Genomic DNA, 10,687 nt, shown 5'->3' on the forward strand with positions numbered 1-10,687 from the left:
TCAAATCTCAAAATGAATAAAAACCAACAGAAGAAAGAAGTGCGAAAAATAAATGAAAACCAAATAAAACCAAATTGACCAATATGGATCCAGCATTATTTAACACAAAGTTCAATCAAAGGCCTTCTTGTCAGTTCCATTCCCAGGATTAACCCCTTTGAAGCAGCAGGAGGAGACACAGGTACTTCTTATAACCTTCTTTTTGATTATTACTACAACCTTCTTTCTTCTTTATTTAAACTGTTTAATTACTCATATATGCTCATACTATCGTCCACACTAATCCTGTCAAATTCAGCCTAATTTGATTTACTTCTTGTTACAACTTTTCACTCATTTTTTTTTGGGACCTTTACTTGCTTGTTTCATAACTTTGTAAGTTAGCATAACCTTGTTTTGATAGGAGATTCCTTAGTATAGGATGAAGGTTTTAGCTTGGAATGTGCAAGGATGCAGGAATCCTTTGACACAAAATCACTTGACAAACCTTATAAAGACCGAACAACCTGAAATCCTTTTTCTTTCAGAAACAAAAAATCAAAGACACTTTGTAAAATCCTTAGTTCCAGCCTTTCCTAATTACCACATAGTTGATCCCATAGGTATTGCAGGAGGCCTTGTAATAGCCTGGATATATGGATTTTACTTTGAAGTAGTACAATGGAATATCAATAAGATAAATGTAATAGTGAACACGACATTCGACACAAAACAATGGGCTCTTACATGTTTCTATCGTAGTCCATACCCATCCAATAGAAATAAAGCCTGAGACTTCTTGGAAGAGATAAGTGTGCAAATAAATAGAAGTAAGATGCCCTGGATAGTCCTAGGAGACTTTAATATGATATTTAACCAAATTGAAAAGCTAGGAGGGCTACCTTTCAATAAAAAGAATAGTGAATATTATTATAACATTTTAGAGAGAGCTGGCTTATATGATCTAGGTTACTTAGGTTTAGATTTCACTTGGGACAACCATAGAGAAGGTAATCAAAATATACATGAAAGACTTGATAGAGCAGTGATCAATGCTGATTGGCATGCACAATACCCAAATGCTTCACTAAGACATCTAGTGGCCATAGAATCAGATCACTGTCTCATCCTACTCCATAAAAGAAATTCTACTGCTAAGCAAGAATGGGTTTTTAAATTTCATGACACATGGTCAAAGGATAGTTCTTGTATTCAAGTAATAAAGGAAACTTAGAAGGAGCACGATATAGAAGATGTATCACAAAGTTTAGTTACAAATCTGAGCACTTTAGGTACCAACTTGCTAGATTGGATGAAAAACATTTTTGGATTACCCTCAAAAAAGATAAAAAAAAAACCTCTTAAAAGACATTGAGAGATTAAAAGGAAGTAGGTATACTGAGTATCAACAGAAAAAATTGAAAGAAAAACTACTAGAATTAGAAAAACTGTATGATACTCAAGAGGTCATAGCTAAACAACAGTCTAGAGATAATATCATTGAATTAGGTGAAATAAATACTAAATATTTATACACTATCACATTGAGGAGAATAAAATGGAATAATATAGAAAGCATGCTTGACACTCAAAATATATTAACAAGGAATAGAACTGAGATAAGTACAATCCTTACAGATTATTTCCAAAATCTTTTTATGGAAACTTCTTCAGAGCAACAGGTAGATGATCTTTTGTTTAAAGATATTCCTATTGTTCTTAATAGTATAGATAACTCTAGCATAATGATACCTCCTATTAGAGAGGAAATCCTTTTAGTCCTAAAAAACATGAAGCCAAATAAATCACCAGGTCCTGATGGATTTCCTGTCATCTTTTTCTTGCATAATTGGGAAACTGTAGGTACTCAGGTTACTTCAACTATCCAGAACTTCTTTATACACAAACAATTACATCTCTTCCTTATACCCAGGGTGAAACAACCCAAAAACCCAAGTCAATTTAGACCAATAGGGCTATGTAACATAGCTTACAAAGTAATAGCAAAAATAATAGCCAACAGAATCAAACCATTCTTAGACAAAATAATCTCACCATTTCAATCAGTCTTCCTATCCTCTAGACAAATTTCTGACAACATTATTGTAGCACATGAGGTTATACATTCATTCAAAAACAAGAAATCTAGAACAAGAGGCCTAGGTCTAAAAATAGACATGTCCAAGGCCTTTGACATAGTTAATTGGAAATTTCTTTTGTTTGCTTTATCATCCTTTGGCTTTAGTAGTGATGTTTTCTTGCTCATAGAACAATGCATCTCAACTGCTACGATTTTTGTTCTTTTAAATGGCTCCCCTGGAGAAGCTTTTAAACCTTCAAGAGGTTTACGTCAAGGTGATCCCCTCTCCCCTTATATCTTTCATTATTTGTATGGAAATTTTCTCTAGACTTCTTCTTCAACAGGAGAATCAGAAAATTTTACATGGAGTCAAGACAACTCCAAAAAGTGAACCAATATCACATCTTTTGTTTGCTAATAACTGTCTCCTTTTTGTCAAAGAAGACCTTGTAGAATGTAGAAACCTACTAGACACCATAGAAATCTTTAGTAAAGCATCTTGCCAACTCATTAAATTTGAAAAATATGGAGTTTTCCTTGGAAAAAAAGTGCCCCCAAAACACCAAAGAATGATGTCTAAATTACTAAAGATAAAACACATAAGTCTTAAAGATCCCTATCTAGGAGATCCCATGTTTATGGATGTATCCAAAATAAAAACCTTTGCACCTATCCTAGAAAGAATGGAATCTAAGGAAAAAGGCTGGAAAGGCCTAATTCTCTCCCAACCTAGTAGGTCTGTCCTAAACAGAGCAGTCTTAGCCAGTATACCTACTTACCAGATGGGATGCTTTATCCTTCATAAAAGAATAACAAATAAAATTAATCCCATTCAGAGAGACTTCTGGTGGGGTAAAGAAGTAGGGAAAAAAGGATTTTATCCCAAGACTTGGCCAAGCCTTTGTAAACCCCTTCAAAAGGGAGGTTTAGGCTTCAAGGATGCTAGAAAGTTTAACCTTGCAGTGCATGCTAAGTTAGCATGGAGACTAATCAAGGAACCCCACGCTCTCTGGGTCAAAACAATGGGCTGTAGATATTTTCGAAAATCCTCTGCCCTTAGAGCCAAAGCAAAAACCAATGGTTCTTGGACTTGGAACTGCATCAGTCAAGGATTAGAACTAATATATAAATATAGCTTCTGGGAAGTGGGTAATGGTCAGGATATCAACATTTGGAAGGACAAATGGATCCCAGGATTAACGGACACACTAGAAAACATTTTTCCAATACAATACACTCACATTAATTTAGTATCAAACCTGATTGACCCAATCTTTAGCTCTTAGGGTATGGATATCATAAACTCTATTCTACCTGTAGATATATCTAACAAAATTAGGAACATTCCCCTATTTGAAGATAAGCATCATATTCTTAGAAAATATCAATTAAGATGGACTTTAACAAAGTCAGAAGATTACACAGTGAAATCCTTATATGATAAACTGAATGAAACTAATACTAAAATAGTTAGCCTGGACCTACCTGAATCTTTTGGGATAGTTATATGGAAATTAGACATATTACAAAGAATTAAATTATTTATATGGAAATGCTTACAAAATGCTTTATCTACTAACTTTAAACTGTACGGGAAGGTAAGAGATGTAGAGCTACAATGTACTATGTGCGGAACTGCAACTGAAGCTACTGAACATCTTCTACTAGACTGCCCCAATGCCACAAAATTATGGAATCTAGCTCCCAACCCAATTTCTATTAACATAGACAATTCAAGTACCTTCTTATCTCTCTACAAGGACTGGATCAATAACCCTAGAAGAGAAATATCATTGGAACTAATGCTAACTAAGATGTGGTTCATCTGGAAGGAGAGGTGAAACAGAGTATTTGAAAACAAATCAACATCAGCTAAATCTCTAGCTCAGGAAATACAAGGACACATTGCCTTCTGGTCAAACTAAAGGAGTTCGCAGAGTACAAAAACAAACCAACACAAGAACAATATAGCCGCTGTCTGGCAGGCACCACTAGGAAACAACCTTAAAATCAATGTTGATGCTACTTGGATTTCTAACATCTTACCTTCCAGTTATGCTATAATATTGAGAGACAATGAAGGTAACACATGAGGAGGAAAAGCTGGCCAGTCCACATCTCAAGACCCACAAGAAGCGAATCTATATGAGTGTTTCAAGCAGCATCTTGGGCTCAGGAGAATGGGTTGGAAAACTTCAGCATAGAAGGAGGTTGTGAAAGCCTCTTCACATACATGCATGGAAAGAACTCTGACATCTCTTGGCATTCAAAAGCATATTTAGATGAAGCAAAAAGACTAGCTCAATTATGTAATAACTTTCTAGGTTTCTATTTTGTCCCAAGACAGGGAAACAAGGTAGCAGACACTCTAGCAAAACTTGTTAGATCCTTAAACTAACCTATTTCGTGGGGAAACACTCCTCCAACTTGTATTGAAACCCAACTGTTAGTAGATAAATCTAATATCAACATATCCTCATGTGGATCGATATTAGATGGCTTTATTCTTTTTGTAACCCAAGTCTCGCAGGATCTTTATTCTTTTTTAATGAAATGCCTTATCCACGAAAAAAAAAATCAAAAAAACATGAAAAATAAGATGATTAATTTACTTACAAACAGAGTGGAAATGATAAAATAACATAAGGGTAGAGTAGTTTTTGCATTGCAACCCAATTTTCGACAAGGGAAGAATGGTCTTAAATGGCTATGGAGATACAAAACTACAGAAATTCAATAGACCGATGATGAATGATGTGAAAGTGAAGCCAGTATTTCCAAATCCGCTCATACAGATAATCTAACGTAAATCAATTTATTTTTTTCTTTTTGTTGTTCTTCTGTATTACCCGAGTCTTTACGTACTCTTTAGATCAAGTCTTATAGTGGAAGAATTCCATCTTCTAAACCCACGTGACACATCAACATTTACAATTAATCATGGAAGGTCAAGTGTAGCGATGTAATCCACGAAAAAGCAATTGAAATCGTCGTGATTTAAAATGTCGCTCCTTAAAATTTGTAAAATTCCACCTTAGGTGGGGCTGTCTTATCTTCAGCTACATACTCTAATAGTCGGCATGAATTTTTTTTCCAATCGGTTAGATCTTCTCCAATGGAATGTGTAGGAGAATAAATGTCTAGGTCCACGTTAGGATGCACATCCATTTTCTCTAAAATCCTTCTCCAGACCTAAATGCTTTAATCAATATATAAATATGAAGTGGCTTAGTTTTGGGTTGAATAGCCATTTTTATCTATAATCATTTCTCTAAAACTAGATATTCACCTTGAAGATGTTAACTCATCCTAGTCAGATTTTACCTAATTAAATTGATATCAATATGTTAAATTACAATTTTTAGCTATAATCAAATCTAATGGTTTTTTCTTGTTCTCCCTAATTTTTAGGAAAAATCTGAAGAAAACATCTTGTTTGTGTTGCCATATAGAAAACACGCACAATGATCATCGGTCAAGTTCCCAAAAACATATTGTCCCAATTTATTCTTACGATTATTTTTTGTATTTCGTATTTTATTTGTTGGAGGACAAAAAGGAGTGGAACGTATGATTTTGAACCCCAAACATACACCTATAATCTAAACCAGCAACCCAAAACATACACCTACTAGATAATTGCTGCAGCAGTAGAGGGACGACCAAAGAAAAAAAAAGAACAAAACTAAAAAGTAACAAGCGATACTTGTACATGTCCGTGATAATCTTTTTTGTGAGGCATTTTATCAAACAGGTTGGATAATACTGTTTTGTTCCTATTTTTTTTTGGCACATAGAGCAAATTTGATTAGAAGGAGTCATAAAAAGTGATAGAAGAGATACAAAATCTGCATTAGTCAAATTGACACATTAGTTCCATGTTAGTTAAAACCTTAACACACCCACTTCTCAAAATCACCCATTCACTTAAAATTAAAATTATGATACAAATTACATTTTCACCGTTCATAGTAATAGAAATCAGGAAGGATTTTGGTTAACAACCCCATACCTTTGCCTAGATTTAGCTCAACATAAGAAAGAAAAAAATTGTCGTTTTGAATTGTGTTTGTTGTAATTGAAATTCTTCTGAGTACTGCTTGCAAAAGAGAAAGTATAAAGAAGTATAAAAAAGTGGTTTATGGGTTTCGGGTTTTAACCGAACCACGACTGTATCCGAACCGCAACTCCATCTTGTTAATCCGAAAGCTGAAGAACAACTCTGTTTTTTTGTGATAGATGATCAACTCTGGCCGTACATAATTTCTTCATATGTAGCGTTTTCAGTGGTACAAACCAGTGATTCCTTCACTATTAATTCACTTGTAAATGTGGGTTTTGAAAATGAATGAAGTACAGCTGTTTAAACTATCAAAATATGATTGATTTAGCAAAAATTAGAAATTGGAAAAGTGATTTTGATTTCTTGATTGATCAATTCTGATCGATGTAATGGATATCTTAAGAAATCTTAAGCTGTTTCTTTGGTAAGACTTGAATGTAATTCGCAATCAATTTAGTTGATTATCTCAATTCGAATGTAAATTTGATGAAATTGCAAAATCAAAAAACCAATTTCAATTTCTCTGCACATTTGTTATGACGGACAACATTGGTTATTTTTCATCACATAGGGACTCCCTTTGGTCGTCCAATAATCTAAATAAACCAGTCAATTTCCCACATGATAAATCCCTGACTGGTCCTAATCTAAGGAGGTTAGTCCTCCTTAGGTTCAGAATTGCTTTTGATCAAGAAAAGCCAGGGGTCAAAACACGTTGAAGTTTTAGAAACGCACAAATATGACTGCATTTCTTTTCTTTATTACAACAAAATATTTTACCATTCGAGTCATTTGCCAAATTTTGACTTCTTTTTTTCCGACTCCACTTAGCTAATTGATCCGCTTCTCCATTATAGTTCCTATATGTACATGGCTAATATGAACATTATCATAATTACGCAACAAAAGTAAGACATCTTTTAAAATAGTTTTTGTTCTCCAGAATAAGAATTGCATTTCCATATTGTTAAAATACGTTAAAAATACACCATGTACTGTACTACCGGAAAAACACCTCTAACCCATTTGATTAGACTGGGTACTTCCGATAGTTAAAAATATAAATGAAGACTGATGATATACTCGATCTAATTGTTTAAGGAGAGATTCCACTCTAATTGTATCCAGAATGAAATTGACAAATCAAAGCTGTTAAGACTCATATAGAGCAGAAATTATGATTACAAAGAACATCCCATTAGGCAGAATACATTAGCCTCTTGCATTTCTAGTTCACCTATTAAAAGCTGAAATGGCTCAGTAAAAACTAACCAGTTAACAGTAAAGATAATTTTATTAAAAAACTACTGCTAGTAATAGTAGTAGACTAGTAGGAGTAGTAATATGAAGTCGGACTCTGCACGAGCATTACAACCAGGGACATTGTACCTTACATCATCTGTTAACTGCAATTGTTGCTAAAACTAGCAAGGGAATAAAAACGTAGCAGTATTACTAGTTGTTGTCAGGGTTGTAGACGCGCATATTTCTGTAAAACTTCAGCACATTTTTTCCTCTTGTGTAAATGGTGCGCCTCCCACTACGATGCTTTGTTGCATAGGTCATACATCTTTTGCTGTGTAAATAAAGTAAAGTAGAAATTAGTACACACAACTTACAGAACTTTGTGGATAAGAGTTAAAACTGATTTTAACGCAGAGTTTTTCTAGTCAGGCATATTTCTAGTTCTATTTTTTTTTATCCGCGTTTTCTAATTCTAGTTCCTTATCCACAAATGCAGATCTGTACATGAGCCAAATACTTCTGAACACGAGGTATAGAAACTCAGTACAGAAAAGTAAGAACGAAGCAAAAAGGCAAAGTCCTTCATCTTGAGCCAAATGTAAACGAGTAAGATGGTTTGAAATTGAGAAAGGGCACCATTTAAATGCCCAACAAAAATTAAGGAGGTGAAATTACTTTATACTTCCGGTGGCTGTAGAAGTCGAGCGTATTATGATGTACTTTATGCAATTGTATGATAACCCAACAGATCCAATTTAACAAAGGATAAACATTTCTACAAATGAGTATATGTTAAGGTGCAGAACTTGAAAGGTGAACCTAATGTGACATATGCTCCCATCAAAGAAACAACTAATATGCAATTTTCACTTTAAAGAAGAAAACAAAACCATGGACTTAGAACTCTAAAGCTAAAGGGTGGAATTGGTAAAGGAATCTCTGCTTTGCTACCAAGTACCAAATACATACCTCATTTCCACGTTCCTTTCATGCGTACTTCGCACAATGTCTTAATACATCCTTCCAATGTACTCAATAGAACCACAGTAGCATTCCTTTATTTTTAAATTCCCTGCAGAATCATGAACTGTGTCCACAAAGGCGCAGTCACATGTCAACTCTTGTAATGGAAGGATGTTTCCACCAGCAACTAACATCATGTATGGCATCCTCTTGTCATCATTGTCATAAAGGCGGATGAACTTCACTACCCAATATCATAGCTGCAATTGAAATAAAGGGAGTATGCATTAGAATACATGATTCTGAAAACAGTTGAATTTGCAGCAATATTATGAGATTGTAAACAGCCAAAAACACAGAGATGGATCAACATATGTAGATAAGAATGAAAACACAACTTTCCAATGCTTATGGCCTGGACACTCTATTTGTCTAACCTAGTGTGTGGAAGATATGATACACTTAAATAATAGAATATGTCTTGAGTTATATTATAACGCGAGGATGTTTCAGAGATCCTAATAGCTACCTAGTTGATTGATTAATAACTACAGTATGTAACACCAGCTCAAATTCCGTCGAATTGATAAAAAGCAAAACAGAGATACTGTGGGAACTACACAACAAAAGTTGAAGACATAGACACAAGTGGTCAAGTATTGAGAAAAACCAGCCTAACTGAGCATAGAAAACTCAGTTCTAGCACACAAGTCAGAATACATTAGACATGAATGTAAAGATAAAAATTGCCAACTGAACGGATTTACCTGATGCTCTTCCATAGTCCAAAATTTCACAAGATCCTTCCACTCCCTATCACTTAGCCCACTGGTGTTTATCAGCAAGATGCATTTCATTTTTATCTTGGGGTGTATCGTGATGTCTTTTTCATTTAGTTTTCTCGTTCCTATATATTCCACAGGCACAAGGTAGCTTTTTTATAACGTTCATCTAGTACGAAAATATCCTGAAACAGATAAAACAATTAACTTGTCACTCAGTGCATAAGTCACGAAAATGAATCATCTGGCATTCATAACAAGCAAACATCATATAAAAAAATCGCTATTCTATGAAAGTCCGTCCAATAATTCCGAAGTTAATCACATGCCAACAATTGAAAGAAGGATAAAATAGCAGGTTATGCTGAGTATGTTCACTGTCCAATAGATTAGAAGATTTCTTTTTCAATGGAGATCTATACCAAATTGGTTTAGGTACCACTCTTTCAGGGATTTGGATTAGCATTGGGATTCTGGAATGAAGTGTACCTAACTGAAGTGTGGCTGACTGGCTGTTGATTGTGGTCTTGAGATTCTGTTTCAGGTTGTAACTTCTTCTTTTTTTCATTTCAATAATGCTTAAATCCTCTTCTATAAAAATTAAAAACAAGCAAACAAAAAACTAGAGGAGTTCATAGACAAACATTCCCATATGATAGGACAATAGACGTCCTTGAGTTGTTAATGAAATTTGATACAACATCGTCCTCAAAAGGATCATGGTTCTTGTAAACATTGTCACTGAACATCAAACTCCCATCTTCGCCTCTCACTTTGATCCGTTATCATAATCCCCCGATTAGCAAAATCTAAGCTCCGCTGAAATCATCTGTAAGAATATCACACATAGTCAAATTTAACATCAAATTCAATAGACAATTACCTCATGACTACAATTGTAACAAATTTCAATAAGAAGGTGAGATCAGTATTTGAAAACCACATTTCATAGCCAGAGATTTACCTAATTTGATCATGGCTAAAGTTGTAACAGATGGATGTAATGAAAAAGAAGAAGCTGAGATCAATATTTGAAAACCACATTTCCGAATCCGCTCAAACCAAAAACTAATTATTATCCAAATCACTTCACAAACCATTTTCTTCTTCTTCTTGACCATTTTCTAGTGTTCTTTTGATTTGATGTTTAAAATTTGATGATCCGAAAAAACTGAATTTCTTCTTTAGGGTTTGGAGGTTTTCCCTGCAGCCGCAAATTGCATAGACCTCAAAAATCTCTTGTGTGAATAGTTTGGGATGAGAACATTTAAAGGGTTAGAGTTTACGGCTATTTACACCCCAATATTCACTCTCTTACTATTTGATATTTACCATGCAATGTTAGATAAGGGCTGCATACACTCCTGACATTTTTTGGATTGGGTACTTGGATTGCAACAAGAAATATAATGGCGATGATAAAATCGATCCAGTTATAAGAGAGTCTCCATTAGCATTGAATCCAGAATCAACAAGTAAAACCAACAAACCAAGCATCACATCAAATCAACAGCTGTTAGAGCAATTCCTGTGGCAATGGCCAAACACAAAAATTTGTTCAGTCAGGTGGATGGC

General features: G+C 34.5%; 1 long non-coding RNA gene across 2 annotated transcripts; it reads right to left on the reverse strand.

The window, feature by feature from the left end:
* Window positions 1-7,237: 7,237 nt before the first annotated feature.
* On the reverse strand, window positions 7,238-10,334 carry LOC113314477. 2 transcript variants are annotated; one of them, XR_003342428.1, is made up of 5 exons: window positions 10,077-10,334; window positions 9,757-9,941; window positions 9,098-9,297; window positions 8,337-8,590; window positions 7,238-7,698 (listed from the first exon to the last, which is right to left on the reverse strand). It is a non-coding gene; the product is annotated as an uncharacterized LOC113314477 (long non-coding RNA). The 2 variants fall into 2 exon arrangements; XR_003342423.1 differs by having other exon boundaries at window positions 9,602-9,941.
* Window positions 10,335-10,687: the final 353 nt, after the last annotated feature.

This window comes from Papaver somniferum, chromosome 1 (assembly GCF_003573695.1).
Source record: "Papaver somniferum cultivar HN1 chromosome 1, ASM357369v1, whole genome shotgun sequence".
Lineage (NCBI taxonomy): Eukaryota > Viridiplantae > Streptophyta > Magnoliopsida > Ranunculales > Papaveraceae > Papaver > Papaver somniferum.